At 41.1% G+C, this 20,309-nt stretch overlaps 1 protein-coding gene across 4 annotated transcripts in view; it reads right to left on the bottom strand.

Annotated features, from left to right (window-relative positions):
* The window catches only part of ebf2 (EBF transcription factor 2), a 67,156-nt gene that overhangs the window by 27,128 nt on the left and 19,719 nt on the right, over window positions 1-20,309 (bottom strand). The window lies entirely within an intron of this gene.

The raw sequence follows: 20,309 nt of genomic DNA, 5'->3' as shown, positions 1-20,309 counted from the left end.
CCTTTTTTTCAACATGTAAACTCCTTTTCTTTCACTTTTTTTGGTAACGCTAACAACATGGCTAGGAGCATTGGCTAAACCATTTGTAAAGAAATGTCAGACTTCAGCTAAGTCGTGATGTGCACAAACATCAGGATGCTGGGGAATAAAGTAGGAGCAACTAAAATATTACGGTTAAAATAATAAGATAATTGTGAAAAGAGGCAAGTGGAAAAAAGCAGGAAAATGTTGTGAAAAGTAGTTACAGAGTGGCAAGAATGGGTTAAAAGAGGCAGAAACAGCATACAAGCGACAAAAATGGGTTAAGAATGGCAGAAAAGGGTTAAAAATGGGTGGAAAGTAGAAAAATGGAGTTAAAATTGCAAAAATATTCTAAGGGGCCAAAAATGGGGAAAAAAAATGGTTAAAAGTGGCAAAAATTGGTCAAATGTGAAAAAAGAGCAGACACAGTGATATAAATAGTTAAAAAGTGGCCTGAATACGTAATTTGAACATCAGAATCAGAACCCAATAATAGCTAGGCACACTTTTCAGCTCCAGAATGAGGTAAATGTTAGCCAGGATGCTAGTGCCAATGCTGCTGATCCAACACACATTGATATCATCAATAAATCACACATGGGAAGTGTCCAATCATTGGATTGCTCAGGGGCCCAGTCAGCTCTTGAGTAGTCCTGCCATTGTTCACTGAGGTTCATTACATACCTTGGCTTAACATTGTCTTCTGTATGACTGAGTTTGTTGGCCTTTATTGACCTCATGTAGACAATATCATTGGCATATCTTTATTTACGAGGCTATGCGTGATCTGCTACCCTTGTACTTCCAGCCATCCATTTTCTATACCACTTATCCCGTTGGGGGTCATGGGGGGCCAGAGCCTATCCCAGCTGTTATTGGACGAGAGGAGAGGTACACCCTGAGCTGGTCGCCAGTCAACCACAGGGCGAACATAGAGAGTGAGCAGTGAGCAGATTTTATTTGACCGGGGGGACCGTATATTTTAAAAAATAATAGCATGATATTTTCATTGATTAAAAAAAAAAAATTAAAGCATAGTTGGACTAAAATACTAGCACAAATATCAATCATAAGTCATAATACTGCTAAATCTGGCAGGTCAAATGAGCATGACTGGTACCCGAAGGAAGAGCCGTTTGGGAGCCGAAAGAGCCGGCTCTTCTTGCTGAGTGGAACCAAATGATCTGAATCACTAAAAAGAGATGAAATTCCCATCACTACAACTATTATCCAGGGGATGATTGGTTGGAGTGGCCAATAAATATACCCCCAGATAAGCCCTTAAATAATGGGCATTTTTTGTTGACATACTGCCTAAACTTTAGAAAAACACTGGCAACATTTCCATTTACAGTACATACGACCAACTGACAGTATAACCCATTTGAAAATATATTGATTAATCTTAAAATCTTGACATATTGTCCAGCCCTAATCTTACTTTTTCAATCACCTTTCAATCAATCAGCCTGTAATCAGATTTAATGATAACACGTGTGATCAAAGCTCGACCTGAACCTTTCCTGGAGAAGAACAATAACTGTAGGATGGCAAGGAAGAGGAGAGGAAAGAGAGGCAACAACAGAAGGAGAAGAGATGTCTTCTTAATTAGCCAGTAATGATAAGATCTGACAAACAACATCTGTTTCCAGAAAGAGGGAGAAGGTAGGAGGGAGGGGGGAGAAAAGCAAAGAGAGGAGGGAGAAGGAGAGAGAGAGAGAGAAGCGGCAGAGAAATGTGTGAAGCCAAGACAACAGGGACCTGCTTGTAAGAAAGTATAGGGAGGGGAGCGGAGGGGATGTGTAAGGGAGGGAGCGCCGTGTAGCGTGACACAATAGAAGAAACGCAGGATGAGAAGTCTAACAGAAGAGAGAGACAGAAAGGGGAGAGAAATCTGACAGGGTTGAAGGAGGATATGACAGACAGAGAGAGGGAGACAGATCAAATCCAGAGACAGACAGACAGACAGACGAGGAGAGGAGGTGAGGTGGGTAATGGTGGTGCAGGGAGGGAGAGAGAGAGAGAGAGAGGAGGAGAACGTGTGAAGAGATGGGAATGGAATCACTCAGAGGTCCAGGCTGCTCTAATTTACTGTCCGTGGATAATACACAGCAAATGTGTGGACGAGAAGGAGAGGAGAGAGGGAGCCGGGTGGTGGGGGGCTGCAGCGAGGGCATGCACTCTGTTGGGGCTCTCAGCAGGCCTGCTGGGAGCCTGTCAGCAGTCACATCACCCCCTGCCCTCAGCACTGACAGATTCATCAAGAGCATTACACACATACTCTGACACACAGACTGATATGCATACATGCAAAAGATCCTAGCGATATCGCAAATGTGAAATCACTTCTCTGGTTTGGCTGTTATTTTTTCCTGATGATGAAGAAAGCACATTGGCTGCTAACGAAGACTGACAATGCATCTCCACCTCCTCTAATTGCAGGATTGACCTCACTTCTTGCCAGTTCCAACCATTTTTCCAAATGTTGCCTATGCATTTGTGCAATTTAGGAAGTGTGCTGGAGTTTGCATTCAATTTTTGGTGAATGAAAACACTGAATTTCCCAGAATGGAGTGTTCAATACTTCTGTTTTTGTTGGTGTGTTCATCATTTCACCATTAAACACACTTTGAAACATAGATTAATATGCATACATGCAACAGTGTTTAGCAGTATTGCAACCGTTAGATAATTTCTGGCTTTGCTTCGACTTGTTTATTTCTTGCTAATGACAAGGAATGCACATTGGCTGCAAATAAAGATGAACAAGGTGTACTAAAGTGAAGCCAGAACACCCCTCTATTGCAGGTGCTGACTATGATTTCTTCTTGTGCTGCAAGTTTCAGCCTCTGACTCTACATAAAGATGGACAATATGCCCCCAACTCCTTTAGTTGTACAAAAATGTTGCCAAAATATACCCCTGCAATGAGAGGCAACTTGGGCAACGGAGCTGTTTTCAGTGAATAAGTTTCAAAACAAAAATCTCCAAAGTATATGCACTGTTTCCGTTTCTCTCCTCTCCTTTGTCAGCTTATAGCTGTATAACAGTAAAACCTACAGGTGTCATTGCACATGTAAAGCTAGTAGATTAGACCAATTAGATAGCAGGGAGGACAGTGTTTTCTTTGTGGGAATACCTAACATGTTGGGGACATGGCCATATTTTTGCTTAACCTTCAGGGAGATGATTCATCTTTTTATATCATTTCAGGACAAAACATATCTGTAGCACTTAAAGAGCTGGGTGCTTGCCGGCCAAGCAGTTACAGTATGTTGTGAGCCTTTCCTTTCTCTAAAATTAAGGCATAAAAACAACAAAAATATAAGCCAAAAAAACCCCCAGAAACTCCAGCCTATTTCTGCTTTACTTTGGCTTTTTGTGCTGAAATTCAGTGCAAAAGTCTATCTAACGCTCTGGAGCATTTTTTTCATGACTAAGGTGTAGTAGAGTTTTTTTAAATGTGAATGCATTGTAGGAGAGTGACACATCTTCTGCCTTGCTGCTTTTTCTGCAGTAGGAATAATGTTGCCTTAGCATAAGCCAAAAGGGAGATTTAATCCAATTTCATTAAAGAAATACAGCACACTTGTAAATATTAGTGTTGGGAAAGTTTAAGAAGTGGAAGGGTGGAGGATTTCAACAGAAATCTAACTCCAGAGAGGGTTAAAGTCCATCCAGGTAAACAGACAAACAAACAAACAAGGTGGCCACCGGGGCCGTCCCAGCAGCAGGGGGCATTGTTAAGTCATTAGTGAAACTTAAGAAGAGGATAACAGTCAGAGCATTGAAGGTCCACCCACAGCAGCAACATCCAGCCAAAGAAAACAACCCTTGTTCCTAAATACCACCATAGCTGGCCTCTGACTCCACACCCACCCACAGATCCTGATTACACTGATACTAGATCTCCTTACAAATAAATGACAAAAGCAGCAGTCTGACATGAGAAATAAACCAAGAGATGGTCATATCTGCAGTCGCACATGTACAGCTCACTCACTCTAGATGTAAGGACCCTCTAAATCACACTAATCTGCCCCCTTCTGATCCTCTAAGTGCCCCTACTTAATCTCTACACCACTCCACCAAAGGTGAACCCTATTAGAGGCCAGATAAATGGCATGCTTTGCCCCAGCTTCTCCAGGAGAGCGGGGCCTTTCAGAGCGCCACTGAGCTGCAACTCAAAACTTCTAATTCCCCCCTCCCTCCACTCTAAATGTCCCCTGCTGTTCCTCCCCATTAGCCCATTTCTAGTCCAATCCCATTTCCTGTCAAAACATTTCTGGGCTCTTCTCTGTTTCCGACCGCTTCCCCACCCCCTCCTCTGTAGGCTCCCTCAAAGAAAACAAACCGGGCTGGCTCCTCATGTCAGGGTTCAAGCCACAACAGCTAACAGCGGCTGAAGCCGAGCAAAGGTGACCAAACACAAAGTGGGCTCATAACCCACCACTCATTATACACTTCCTGTGCGCGCTGGAGTCCTGGATGTTCTCGGTTCATGTGAGAACACAACGATGAGCTTCACGATTTAGTCTCATTTCAGTCTATAGTTGCGATCAGATGTGCACAGAACTCCTGAAATGTTCTGACAACCTAGAGGATAAGCTGCATGAGTGAACACAAACATTCAAATTTACCTCTGACTTTATCCAGACCCTTCCTGCCGAATTCCTAGTAGAATTACAAGTATTCAGAAAGAGCTGATGAGTAAACACAGCAGGATATATTTGGGAAAAGTCCCTCTATTTACAGCAGACTGCAACTCTTTTCTGCTCATTGTTTTTTTTTATGTTTATTGAGATAAATCTTGGTGCGAAGAGAGTTTTCCATCCATCTTACACCGCTTATCCCGTTTGGGTTGCAGGGGCCTAGAGCCTATCCCAGCTGTTATTGAACGAGAGGCTCACACTCACACCTACAGCCAATTTAGAGTCACCAATTAACCCAGAAAGCATGTTTTCTAGTGGTGGGAGGAAGCTGGAGTGGACAGGACAAGATAAGCCTTCTGCTTCATTCTGCTCCTTCTGGAGTGCTTAAAGTGAATTATGAATGAATGTAGGAAGTCTTTTTCTCTTAATTTACACATAGCATAGACGTACAAGCAAAAATGTCACCATGGTGTCAGGTTCTGCCCCTTTGAGCTGTGTCTCAATTCAGGAATTGTATCCTTCTAAGGAGCAAGCATCCATAGACTGTGTAGACTGCTCATGTCCATCCAAAATTAGAAAATCATTTTATAAACGTTAATATTTATAGTTCAGTCCATAACACTCTCGCCATAAATTTGACCATTTTCTTGCAAAATGGATATACAGTTTAACTCAGCAGGGAAGACTCTGCACAAAAGATGCTCCCTGGGTTAGCAAAGCAACATGCTTTAACTTTCTATGGGGCGCATGTCTAGGCACGCTGTATATGGATAGATACATTTATGACAATGTGTATTGAATTCAATCAAATTACTTCTAAAGCAATTAATCTATAGTAGCATGAATCTGAATCTGAGGGTGCAACAAGCTTTATGCTATCAAGGAGGAGGCTGGGGTGGAGGAGGCTAAGCTTTGCCAGCAGCAGCAGCAGCAGAAGAAGAAGTAGTGTGGTTCATCAGCATTGATACAAGCAGGAATGCCTGAGAAGTACATTACATTTAAATACAAGAAAAAGAGCTGTGATTGGCTGTGGAAGCTGGGAGGGGATAATTAGGATCAGCTGGCTGTTAGCTGATCACAGCTGGGTGTATGACTTCTGTGTCCTGCATGAACTAATGCCAGACTTCTTTATTTAACTAAGTTAAACTCACTCATTTAGATTCATAAGTTTATCAATCAGCTGTTTCAGACTCTTCCAACTAGTGTGCAATGATTTGTTGGATATGCTGGACACTGAAGGGTGCACTAGATGACTCTTGCAGTGGCCTGGTAAAGGAGGATGCATGTAAAGGAGCAACTTTGCAAAGCAGATGGATTTGCCAGCCTCCATGTCTGTCATCAGGCAAGTCCGTCTTGCAAAGCTCCAATCTACAACATTTATAGAGAAGTGAACACAGTTCAGACTAATCAGCGTCATTTAAGGGGAACGAGGCGAACGGAAAGCTGACAGCAATGGCTGCTGCTAGTGCAGTGATTAGCTCAAATGTAGCGATAGTATAGTGGCAGTATCAGAACTGGACCACATTTCTGTTTGAAATAAAGAGCAAAAATGTATTTGTTAAACAAAGAGCCACACAGAAAGCTTGTCTATGGCAGCGTTGGCCTGTAGAGCTCAGGGTAGTCCTGGAGCTGAGCATGCTGCTGACCTCATTTTGTCTTGTTGCTCTGATTGGCTCATAATAAACATGTCCTGCCAAACGCTCTCTTAGGAGCTTTCACAGATGAATCTGAAATTTATCTATGTAATGGATCTATGAAACAGTCTATCTGGCATGCTAGGTAAGTAAAGGAGCTTTTAAAACAGGACAGCCGTGTCGTTTTTACACGGGGGACTAAACATCCTGCCTCATCATTTTGTCCCCTTTTAGTGTGAGGGTGAAAAATCTCTTGCCGTGAGGTTCATGGTTGAAAGGGCAACTTTGGAAATTCTAGCCAGACTGTCCTGAAATTTTCCAGAAATGCTCATGTGTGAGAGAGTTTTAACTGTGAGTGAGCCTCCTCTCACAGTACCTGTCAGTAGATTTGATATTCTCCACATCACATCGTCTCTCTCTGTCTGTCTTTGTGTCAGTCTCCCTCTCTCGCTGCCCCCAGGGATGAGCCATCCCCGCGGTCCGGTGCCAGCTGCTCAGTGGTCCAGCCTGTGTGCCGTGGTGTGCACTGGAGCCTCAGGGCTCTGTCGCCACGCTGGCTGCCCCCCCACACCCCCCAACCCCCACCCTCTGCCTGAAGGGGCTCGCTGACAGCGGGTCTGGGGGGACTGGACAGTGCTCGCCCACCAGGGAGAGACCTGTGACAGCGGACTGAGGGGACCGCTGTGTCTGACTTTGTCTGCGTGCATGTTATGCGTGCTGACAGACAGGTAATTTATGCACTCTTATTAAGAAGGGCACCGGTGTGAAGTTCAGAACAGCTACACTATAACAATACTGCGCTCATGCTGGGTTCTGATTGGCTGCGCCATTTTTATCCAAATGGCATCTTTAGATGTCTGAATGGTATAAAAAAACAACTGGAGCAACAGCTGAGATTACTGAAAAACTTAATTCCTACAACCATTTCAATACTTGAAACTACTTAAACCTTTTTAAATATGAAGTTATCCATAAAAGGATCACAGATTAGGGGCTATCCCCCCAAACCACTCCAAACTCCACACAATGCAAAAACTTCAGTCTTGGCAGGTATATTTGTTGAATTTCTCGTCATCTTACACTGAATTTAAACCACATTCACCAAAGAAGTCTAGAAAAACATCTTATTTCAAGACAAAAAAAATGCAAAAATAGGCCTTATGTGTGTTTTAGGCAGGATATTATTGAATATTTACCAGACAATTTACCTACCACATTCACCTGGAAATAGCAGATTATCATCTTATTTTATGATTTAAAATGCAGGTGAGATGTATGACTTTTTGTGTATTTTTGGACTACTGTAGTTTGTGGATTATTCTGGAGGATGTTCTGGTGAATAGGACTTTAATCTGGAATTAATAGTTCTCATTTTTGGACTTCTTATTTATTCTAAAGTTTCTGTTTTTCTTCTCTAGATTGTAGATTGAAGCTTTGCTTTCAAGGATACTTTGTGCCAATGGAGCTATTATTGCTGCAAAACTATTTGCAAATGTGTACTCAGATCTGTAAATTTAAAGGCACTGGGTTTTGTTGCCCTCAGCGCAGGCTCACAGGCAAGGCTGCCTCCCTCAGAGCATAGTCAGCAGTTTAGACCTAATCAAAGCTCTATATAAAGTCAACATGAAAGAATGATTGGCCAGACTTCATGTCTGTCATCAGGTAAATCCATCTTGTAAAGCTCCAATCTGAAATGACTGAGCCAAGTCTGCAAATAGATGTATCCAATCAGTGTCATTTGAGGAACAGCAGCTATTGGTTGAGTTTAGCTGTCCTGGAAGCAACCTGTAGTGCCGCATTATGTAATAACGGAACACATTTTCCATCCATCACGAAATAACTTCACATTTTCTAAGCCACTAAGTGGTTAGGGTAAGGGCAAGGTAGTAGGGTAGGTGTTTAGTCTAGAGCCCTTAAGGGGGGTTAGGTTTAGGCATAAGCCACTAAGTGGTTAGAGTTAGGGCAAGGTAGTTGGGTAGGGCATACCTTGCAGCCAACACTCAGTCCTATGGTTAGGGTTATTACATAATGCAGCATTATTACATAATGTGGCTTTACACGGCTGCTGGTGTAGCATATAGCTTAGATGTAGCTTTGGTTTGGCGGCAGTGTGATCAGAACTGTACCACATTTCTTCATTAAAAATAAGAGCAAAGGGCCACACTGAAAGCTTTTCTTGGCAGAGAAAGTGTTCTTGCACTTCTCCCCCACTGATTTCAGCATGAGTTTTATCCACCAACAAGCTCCACTGTTTATAAACCATAGCATACCTGCCGCACACCAGAGCTACCTCAGTTTGTCTGATTGGCCCGTAATTAATGTGAGAAAAAATCCGAACAAGCAACTAAAGATTTGAGCTCATGCAGACACTCTGAATACATACAGAGAAAATCTAAGCACAAGGGGGCAGTTTATAATCAGAGGCAGGTTGCTCTTGAATTTTATACCAATAATGACTCCATACAGTTGTCTCTATTCATCAGTATAATTGGAGAGCAACTGTGTCTGTATGGGTGAGAAACAGCCCATCTGTTTAGACATAAAGTCTTAACAGTAAGGCCAACATTTCTTTTATTGTGTAGAAACAGCTGCTAATGCAGGAAGAAAAATATATTCAAATTTCTTGAGTTATAAACCCTGATTTTGGGACATTTAACAAGCAAAATGTTGCTTTCTTGCACCGGTGGCCTCTTTTTTACCCATTAAAAACAATTCATGCTTTAGTTTTTATAACTTGTAATGTCTTAAAATGGGATGTCTACCTGGACTTGACCCATGAATGCTGGTGGATTTTTTGCCCTGTACTGAGGAGCCGTCTGTTTCTGTCTTTCCCCGCTGAGGAAAATGTTTGTGACAGAAGGAAAATTAAAAACCAAATTTGCATTTTCTTCATAATTTTCTCCCATTTTTAGACTTTTCTACAGGGTATCTTTTTAAAGAGAGCAAAGTAGCACAGACTCACTGTGTAAATGCTAACCAAAGCAGCTGCTGAATTTTGGTTTACAGCCCAAGGAGAGTGGGACATGTTGGGAGTCTGAGAAACAATCTCATTGTCGTCTCACACATAAAACTCTGCTACACTCTGACCTAACAGGGCCACTTGGCTGCAGTGCATGAGTATGCTTCTGGGAGAGGGGAGGAATTCAACCTCTGACACAGTCCAACAAAAGTTACTGCATTTATTCTTTGGCTGCAAGTTTCATGTTCTTTTCCCAAAGACTTTTTATTTTCTTTTCTGTTGAAGCTGAAGTGGGAGGAGGAGGCAGTTCCCCTCCATTAACAGAAGGGGGAGAAAGTATCTGACCTGGAGAATGAACAGGTAGAAGAAGACGTCCAGGAACACGGAGGGAAGCGGCCCACAGCGGGTTATTTCTTTACAAATTTGTTTAAGACGAGCGGGTACGAGCAGGTGGATGGAGGGACACAGAAACAGATGGTCAGAGCGGCGCTCAGAGACATTTACATACAGCAACAAATGACGTCTGAATAGTTTATTGTCAAACTGTCCAGACAGTGTTAATCCGTAAAGAACTATAAAAAAGGATATAGTTTTACTGCTCTGCACCGTGAGGATCTGTGGACATGTGTAGATTTATATGGAGGCCCTAAGCAGACATGCAGCACATCCATTAATGATGGGCTTTACTGTAGCTTCAATAACTGAGTACTCAAATCCTATAAAAGAATTGTGAATTATTTATTTTTATTTGTAAGGATATGTTGTTTTCTCTGATTTTCTACTAATCAGTTCTTCACATCCTGATTCTGATTGAAATAATAAGTGATGGTAATGTAGCCGAGAGTTATTATATGTACCTAAACTGTATTAATAAAAGAGTTCTGTAGAAATCAAACGGTCCAAATTGTATTCTACCATTGCTGTCAACTCCTCAGCAGTGCAGAAGCAGGTTGCAGTTGTTTCTGTTCTGCCATCACTGGAGAAGTTACACTATCTGGACAAAAGTATATGGACACACCTGTTAATTATTTGATTCAGGTGTTTCAATCAAACCTGTTGCCACAGGCGTATAAAATCAAGCACCTAGCCATGCAGTCTCCATTTGCAAACATTTGTGATACAAAGTGGGTCATTCTGAATTGCTTAGTGAATTTAAGTGTGGTACTATGATGGTTTGCCACAATACCCTGCTGGATAGCCCAGAGTCAACCTTAAGTGATAATACTAGAAAGTGGAAGCATTTAGGAACAACAGCAGCTCATCCATGAAGCAGAAGACCACATAAATCCCAGTGGGGTCATCATGTGGAGCGGTGGAAATGTTTTCTGTGCGGTGAGGAATCACACTTCTCTGTTTGGCAGTCAGATGCACGAGTCTGGGTTTGGTGGACCCTGGGAGAATGTTCCATACTTGACTGCACTGTGCCAACTGTGAAGTTTGGTGGAGGAGGGATAATAGTATGGGGCTGATTTTTAGGGTTTGGGCTAGACTGATTAACTACATGCTTCAGCATACCAAGGAATTTTGGATAATGCTATGCTTCCAACTTTGTAGCAACAGTTTGGGGACGGCCCGTTTCTATTCCAACATCACTGTACCCCAGGGCTCAAAGCAAGGACTATAAGGACAGAACCCTTTGGGATGAACTGGAACAGAGATTATGAGCCAGGCCTTCTCATCCAACATTAGTGCCTGACCACATGAATGCTCTACTGAATGAATGGACACCAATTCTCACAGTGAACTCCATCACTAACATCCATACATTTAATTTGCTGGGGTTTCCTGTGATAATGAATGATTTCATTCGACTTTAACTCACTCATCTGGTATCTCCAGTGCTGCAACAACAGAACCAAGAAATGGTGTGGGTAATGTTGTGCCACTGTCTGACTATTGTTGTGTTTTCTAGATGTCAAGGAATGATCCTGTGACCAGGAAAACGAGCAGAGTCTCAAAAATGGACAAAATAAATCTATTCAAATGAAAAAACCACAGTCCAGCTCCCAAGGAAACAGTCTAAATGTTAGCAGAGAAAAATGGAGTGCATGTCCACTCAGGGCTTCTGTAGCTATAGGATGTCTCTAACAGAAAAAAAAAAAAATTAAAGGGTTGAAATTACGATGAGTAAATTAGGAATAATGACCACAAAATAAACATTTACTGAGTCTGAAACAGAAGCTACCACTGCACATCGATCAGGGCAGGAAAAAAAACACAAATCTGTGCACTGACTAGTTGGAAACAAAGCTGTGCTACATGCACATAACTAGAACGAGGACTACAAACAGATCAATACAGCCCACAACCTGAGATTAAGAGTAATGGATTCCTCTTGGAGCATCTGAAGTTGAGGGACAACTCAGCACTGTTCCTGGAGTGCAACCATCAACTCTTGTGGTGAAATTTGCACCAAACTTCTGGATTAGTTCATCCTTAGATGGGCGGACACATCTTTGGGTCTGACTTTAAGATAAAATCCTGAAATGTAAGAGAATGTGTGAGTCTTTGAGCTCATTTAGAGTCCGGAGGAGGGAGGAGTCATATTGACGAGATTGGAAAATTCCTATTGATTATTCCTCTTTTCTCTGAGCGCCCGCTTGTTAAAAAAGACCCCTCTTGGAAACACGATCAATTAGTGAGATAGTGCTTGCCATTGATCACCCCTCCTCCTGACCCCCCCCACCCCCTTCTTCACAGGCCTCACGATGGATCCCTCCACTCACACACAGCGGCTCCTTATGACCGCCTATTGATCCCTCCTTCTTAGCCAAATATAAAAGCACTGAGAAAAGTGACCCCCCAACGTCTTGGAGCAAACAGTCTGATACTAATACTGACATCTGCTTGTCTCCATTGTAAAGCCATGGTTCACTCATAAATACAGGGGCCAGCTTTGGCCCAGAACCAATATAGTTTTTTCAGGGGCCAGAGGTCAGCGTGGCAATAATCCACCCATTAACAGATCTGCTGGGGTTAAGACTGAGAACGGCTGAGAGAAGACAAGCTTTAGGTAGGAGTAAACAAGACTGGGGAAAATACCCGTATTATACATCAGGCTGATTCTGTTTTTAATCTTTGATTAACTTCTTTTGTGTTAAATCTCCAGAATAAAGCAGAGGAGTCAGTTTAAAGCAGCTGGGACCTGCAAACAGTTCTCCTTCAGCTTGATAAATGACCCCTACAGTCAATCAATGATCAGATTTTTGTCAATTAGTTTTCTGGTAATAGACAAATGAATGGATTCAATATCTTTTTAATTCTTACTCTTAAATCATAAGGTGTTTGAGAACATTTTCATAGAAAAATGACTGCAATTACAGAGAGCAAACTGGATATACCAGAATTATAAACCTGCTATTTCTAGAAAAAACAAACCTAACCTGGTTGGGTCGCAACAGCCAGAGTCCATCTGCCGAGTTGGTTTGGTTCAATTGGTGCCGGTGTGAAAGCTGTGAAATGAACTGAAGAATCGTTCTGAGACTGCTTTAGTTCAGACTCTGCTGTGGTTCTTGAAAAGTAAGAACATGAACCAACCTTAATCTGACCTAACTGTTGGAGCTGGGCTTTTTTGAAACAAACCAGCTACCGTAGCCAATGAAGCATGGGTTGCAAAAACAAAACACGGCAGACCTAAAGGATCTTCAAAAACATAGGCATTTTTTTTTCTTCCTCTCAGTTTGTATTACTCTGTGTTTAAGGTCTTTAACTTTGTTAAATGTGCTGCTGCATGCTTTACCCATAATTTCCACATACACTGGCTGCGCCGTGCTCTGCAGCACTGCAGTTTTGCTCCAACTGAAGGCGAGTAACTTTGCACGTCTAGAGCGCTGCATAACTCGAGTTCATGTGGGAAGAGTATGCAAACGGCCAATTATTTTGCCTCCCTGGGGTTGGTTTGCCATTCGCTCAGACACGATTCCATGATCATTTCTGCCTCCACCATGGGTGAGTACATTGTAAAATCAAAAGGTTTATGTTTGCTACCAAAGATATGTAGCTTTATGTAAAATTCAGTTGTTTTCCACCTCAAAAGTCAACTTCAACTCATCAATCGTGACACCCTAGCTCTGTGACCCAGTGACCTCCTGGTGACCTTTTGCTTGTGCTGCAGGATGAGATGTGATGTTGATACAGTGATGATTCATGATCAGGAGTCTGTGCATTGTGTTGTATTAGACCTGCAGCATATCTACGATGAAGCGAAGACAAAGTGGTGCTTCTGAGTCAGACCAGAGAGTGGGCAGTGGAACTGCTCTGATTGACTAGAGAGGGTGCGATTAGCTCCACAGTGCGGTTTGCGGCGCAGCCGTTGTATGTGAAAAATTGGAGGTTAGGTGTTACAGTCTTGTAATTCAGATTGTTAGGGTGGTTTCACATTAGGGACACAAAAGTCTGGTTTATTTGGACAGTCTGAACCCAAGTGTACAAACTCACTTGGTGTTGCTTGTAGCAGTGTTAATTTTGTCGACTTAAACTATGACCAGTACCAACTACCTTCTTTCCACTTGGAACACTAAGACTATCTAAAAATAGATCTCTGATGACAAAAACTCATGAAAAACTAAGTTTAGTTACATAATGGAGACTAAAATGTAATTTTGATTTTGTTGTGTTATTTCTCCACTGTGGGTAAATTTGCCAAAACACATCCTGTCTGTAGGCCTTCTGCAGAGATTCCAGGTTTTGCAAAGTGCAGAACAGACAAGATTTGCACCAGATTTGGGCAACTAGAATGAATGTTGTGATTAAAAGGACTTTTTATGGACTAAAACTGGACTCAGATGTTTTTGAGTTTTTGTCAACTAAGATTAAAAACATAAAAAATTACTAAAGTGTGACAAACAATAGAAAGAAAATTTTGATCTAAAGATGAAAACTAAAACTAAAATAACTTTTAAATTCAACACTGACTTGTAGAGGTGGTTTTGGGCACTATGCATGAGGACTTAAGCACAAGAGATGTGAATGCAGCTGCGCCTGTATACAGGGCACCTGTCAGCAGGTAGAGCTGTAAAGTGCAATCTAAATGTCTCTTTAAAAACTGTTGAAACCATGCAGCAAAGACGACCAAAAATCTAAAAAGAATTACATAAATAAAAACACCTGTTGCTTGTAGCCTGCAGGATGGACTCCATTGTTTGCAAGAGGAATAAAAATGCTGATCTGACATGGTTGCTTCTTCTTTCTTCTTCTTGGTGGATTTGCAAACTAATTACATGTACGACTAGTGAGACAGGTGCAAGCATGGTGGGACACCGTTACGCCTAATGGAAAAACACCCTTAGTCATAAAATTAAATTTTAGAAAAGATTACACTTTAAACACTGTAGTGGTAATTAAAAGAACTGTGGCTATGATCGATGTACACATGAAACCCATCTTGACCATCACTGAGTAAATCTGTCCATGTGTAGACAAAGAAAGAGAGTAAATTTATTACTATTTCATTCATTATGATCAACAACTTGTCTGTAATGGAGGTCATGATGTGGTCAGAGTCTAGCTGAGGCAAATGACAGCTAGTCAGCTATAAATGTCAAGGAAAAAGTCTCCAGTGACGCAAAATTATCAAGAGAAAATATAAAAACAAAATTAAAAAGCTGTAAAAGCACTGACTGCATGACTTTAGAGACTTAAAGTAGATTTACAGTGATGAGCCTCAGGAATCAATCTCTATTGATCAATCAGTGAGGGAGCCCCTCCATCATTCACAAATAGAGGAGTCACATCAGACCTGAGAGCTCCGTGAGAGTGGCAGTTCACCCAAGTTAAGAGTAGATCATTGTAAAACTATTAGACACAGCAGGCGGCGAGCGTTAGATCATCCTTCCCCACAAGAGTCATCTCTTTGTCACCAAATGCCCTTGCCCCTCTTCATCCCTCTGCCCCTCCACCCCTCTCCATCCCCTCACCCCTCCCTGTGGATCAGCTGTGATCTCCTCTCCGCTTTCACTCAAATCAGGATTAGGGAGAAGAAGAAGAGGAGGGAGGAGGGTGCAGCAGCCAGCAGCAGCAGCAGGAGGAGGAGAAGGGGGAGAGAAAACTGAAACAATATGGAAAGGAGATTAGAAAAGTGGGGGTTTGGGACGTTTGGGGAATTGCAAACTCCCTTGTGCTTGGGTAGGTGTCCTAATGACACTGCCTAATTATGGCAAAATTAGACAGGCTAAAGGGAGGGAGGGGGCGGGAGCTGCTGCTGCTGTGGCTTCTGCTGCTGCTGCTGGTGGTGGAGGAGAAGGAGGGAAAAGAAAGTGGAGACAGGGAATTAAGCAAGATAGGAAGAAGAAGGAGTCAGGAAGAGCAGAAGTAGAGATAGGAGGCAATAAGGAACAAAGTAAAGTGGCCCTAAAGGTCAACTGCAAAAAAAACATTTCACTGAAAGAAGAAAAAATTCATACAAAAATATTCAATGAAACACAAGAACTTTAAATAAAGCACAAAACAATAAATGAAACCCAAACTCATTTCATTAAACACAAAAATACCTCAGACTTATGATGCCTTTTACTCTAAAAACCTGAAAATCAGAGAGAAAACTTTTTCTCATACCAATGCAATTCTCTTCTGTGAAATAAAACACTAAAAACATTTCACGAGACATTAAAAACATTTCAAGGAGTGGAAAAGCATATGAGAAGAATAGAAAGAGGATTCTTACAATGTTTTGGGTTGTCTTAACTTTTTATGTGTCAGGATATTTTCTGTTTCAGAAATGTTTATTGTATTTCCTTACATTTTTGTGTTTCCTTACATGTATTTTTTGTGTTCCCTAGAATGATTTCTTTGCCTCCTTAAGGTTTTATGTTTCTATAAGTGTTTCCTGCATGTCTTGCACTTTCTTACATTTTGTGAGCCTCGATCCTAAAATGTTTTCCTTCCAAGTTTTTTGTTTTCTTAATTTTTTTTCCTTACATGTATTTTACACGTCTCTCATGTTTTCAAACACGATTTTTGTGTTTTCTTATGTTTTTTGTTTCCTTGTTTGATTCTTTTGTTTCCTTAAAATTTCCTTACATGTATTTTTTGTGTTCATTACATGCTTTTTGTGTTTCCTCATATGTTTTTGCGTTTCATTACAAAGTTTTGTGTGACCTCCCTATATTTGTTGTGTTTCATGGAATAATTTTTGTGCCTCCTTTAAGTTTCAGTGTTTCCTCACATGTGTTGTGTGTTACTTTAATATTTGTGTTTCCTTACATGTCTCCTGTGCTTTATTTCACGTGTTTTGTGTTTTTGTTTTCTTCCTTACATGTTTTTACATAAATTTTGTTTTCTTTCCTTTCATTTTTTTCATTACTTTTTTGTTGTCTTTTGAAATGTTTTTTTGTTTCCTTCCATGATTTTGAGTTTCATTAAATGTTTTCTTGTTTCTTTCCATGTTTTTTGTTCCCTTCCATGTTTTTGTGTTTTATTAAATGTTTTTTTGTTTCTTTCCATGTTGTTTGTTTTCTTTCATGTTTTTGTGTTTCATTATGTTTTTTATGTTTCCTTCCATGTTTTTGTTTTCTTCCATGTTTATTTTTTCATTACGTTTTTGTTTTCTTCCATGTTTTTTTGTTTCCTTCCATATTTTTGTGTGTCCTTCCATATTTTTGTTTCACTACATGTTTTTTGTTTCCTTCCATGTTTTTGTTTCCTTCCATGTTTATTGTTTCACTACATGTTTTTTGTTTCCTTTCATGTTTTGTGTGTCCTTCCATGTAATTTTGTTTCCTTACATACTTTTTGAGTTCCATGAAATGGCTTTGTGTGTCCTTACCTGCCTGTTTACCTTTTTGTGTCATAAAATGTTGTTGGTTTTTTCTTTTTCTTTTCTTTTTTTTTTTGCTTTTTTTTTTTTTTTTTTTGCTTATTTTGTTTAAATTGTTTTATGCATTCTTTAAATTTTTTTGCATTTCCTTGTATGCTTTTTTTTTGGCTTGTTTAGAGATCATCAGTGTTTCATGAATTCTTTTTTGTGATTCCTTAAATGTTATTTTTTGTTCTCTTAAATGCATTTTCTGTTTCAGGAAAAATGTTTGCGATTCCTCAGATTTTTTTCTTGATTCCTTCCATGCCTTTTTTCATGAAATGTTTTGTGCATTTCCTTTAATTGTTTTGTGTGTCATTCAATGTTTTTGCAACCCTCTAAATAATTTTTGTATTGCATGATTTTTTGTTTTTCAAGTAAAGAGAATTGTTTTTAGTGATTAGAGTGATGTTTGTTGTGTTGTGTGAAATGATTTTGCAGTTGACCTCTAGGGCCGCCATAAGAAAGAGAGGATGGGAGCATAAGGAGAAAAGGAGGAAATAAAAGGGGGTAGAAAGCAAGAGGAGCGAGTGGGCCCCAGCTCGCTGCATGTTAATTGGAGAACAGGTGTTGGGGCTGGGAGCAGGAGGCTGATTACTGGAGCCACAGAAACAGACCGTCTCCTACACACACACTGCCTGCACATACACACATGAATAATTTAAAAGCTGTGCAGTGACTAGGGGAAAAAAGGTCAGATCAGGGGTCACAGAGACACAGAGAAATGGCACATACATTCATATACATACATAAATAAACATGCACACACTCACGTTAAACTATAGCTCTGCACAGAAATACACGCTCTAAACAAACATGCTGCATGCCCTGCCGATCTTTTTACTTTTTCACTGAGCAGAGAAGAGACTGCACAGAAGTTGGTGTAAAGGGCAGAGGCCAACACAAAATTCACTGGCTTATCAGAAATTAGCTATGCGCTAATAGGCTACTCCCAGAGGAGAGGATTTGGCAGACCAGTCAAGAGGGAGAAGCCCCATCAGGACAGGATCTGCCCGCTGTGATTAGAGAGTACAGTAGGTCAATGATTCCATTTAAATCAATCCTCCGAGCTGCACACAAACACAAAAAGAAGATATGGATCGCTCTTACTCTCCCAAACAAATTTGGCAGAGGTTTGGCCATGTTAGGAGGAAGTATGAAAGCAGCGCCGAGGGGGTTATTGGGAAAGTAATGTGCTACAGTAAATGAGAAAAACAGCTGCTCCAAGGTATTCTGGGAAAAATTTCAAAAGACAACAGCCTGATTTTTCCGTTATAAGAAAACTATCTTCAGCAGAGATCCTCTGAGACATACTGTCAACAGGCAGCCAGCTCGAACTGAGGAGGGGAGAGAAAAGGGTCCTTGACGTATATGAAGCGAGCATTTTCTAGACAGACCATCAGAAGGAAGGAGGAGATGAAGGTTGCGTCCATGACATCACAGAGAAAATATTTCACATGCGGTCTGCTTATGAGCATTTATCACACTGGTTAATGCCAGGCAGACAGCGCAAGACCTCCCAAATCCCTCGGACGTGAAGGCCCTCACACACGCCGATTATGGCGGTGGTCATCCGCCTTTAAGCCCGATGATAACTGGCTGTCAGAGTGAACATTTACTACATATGTGGCCCCGTCTGCTCTGGGATAAAAGATCCACATGCTTCTGATAAGTGGAAATCTACACTTTGGGAAGGTTTCAGGTGCATTGTAGTCAGTGACCAAAGTGAAACAGATCCCAGCAGGCCGAAAAAAGATCAACAGATGAACAGAAAGAGAAGAAGAAACATATGGAGGGCCCACATGGACACAGATACTTTATATTGCAGGCGCTGGGCTGTATAAAATATGGACGTAGTTTCTGTAACCAGTTTGTAAAGGGCTGTTATGAAGCCCGTGATGACAGTGACCACATTGGTAATGCAAACCTCATCCAACTTTTAATCAATCTAGAAAGATACAAAGAGGAGGAGCTGAGACAGGCCTTGAGCCTTCTGGCAAACATCTACATCACGCCCACCTGTCAGTCAACTCAGCTGTGCCCCTCATTATTCAAAACTCCAATAAGCTGAGCTAATGAGAGCAAAATCAGCTTTTGAACCAGGCTGTAAACATGTTTGTTTTTGCATCAAAATTTTGCATTTTAACATGGGGGGTTCACTGGCTTTGCAGGAGCTGCAGTCTTTTTCACTTCTGCTTTGGCTTCATTTATCAACCAAAAATGAAGCCAATAAGGCTTGCCACTTGACTTTACAAATCTTTATGTTGCATGAATATGTCAAACACAACAACATCTATGATGGTCAGTCTGCTACTAGAACATATCATTTTTGGCAAAGTGGCATTGATGTAAAATCTTTTGGCTCAATCCCAACACACCCCTTGCCCCTACAACTTAGCCCTTCCCCCATGTGTTGTGCATTCACATCTAGGGTCGGGTGTCCTGATTTCTGTAGGAATGGATGTGGTAGGGTGAAGCACCAGGCATACAGGGACCTTAAACTGAGGTTTTCCAAAGGCAAACTCCAAACAGTGTAATAGGGAATCTCCCAGAAGGCCTTGCTCAAGATGGCTAATAAAAAACTCCACAAATGTCAGTAATGTAAAAAAAAAAAAAAAAATTGGAAATTTACCATCTAATATCATAATTTAATATTGATCAATGTATTATAGTCATACGGACTTTGAACAAGCATTTTTAAAAATGCTTAGAGTAGAAATGTCCAATTTCATAGGGGAAGACTGTATCACTTTGTTTCAAGGGGGCACTCAAGAACGAGGTGTAGAAATGGGACTAAGCCTCTCTCTGATTGGCTGACATCTGGATTAACCCCACTGGTGTGGGGGAGAAGCCTGCAGACAAGTCTACAGAAGACCCTGGCTGGGACCAACACCACATAATTCCACACCATTCATACTAACAATAATGTAACACTGAATATGCTAAAGCTAATGTAGCTATGTAGATTATGTAGCTACGCAGCTACATTAACTATGAGTAAACAGTCCGCATACAGGAAAAAGCTCATCCTCCATGAAAACACTCTAACACTTGTCAGCATTCATGGCATAAGCTACAGAGATAGCTTTAGCTACGTTGGCTACGTAGATCTTTTATATATTACTAAGCAAGCTTAAGCAACCTTTGCTATAGCAAATGTAGGTAAAGCTAACCTAGCATAGTTAATGTAGATAGCTTATGCAGCTGCTTTGTGAGCTTTACTATAGCTACATAGCTATGTCAGCTACGTA

Source organism: Cheilinus undulatus, linkage group 5 (assembly GCF_018320785.1).
Source record: "Cheilinus undulatus linkage group 5, ASM1832078v1, whole genome shotgun sequence".
In the NCBI taxonomy this organism is placed as follows: domain Eukaryota; kingdom Metazoa; phylum Chordata; class Actinopteri; order Labriformes; family Labridae; genus Cheilinus; species Cheilinus undulatus.
This window is presented reverse-complemented; position numbering and strand designations above follow the sequence as displayed.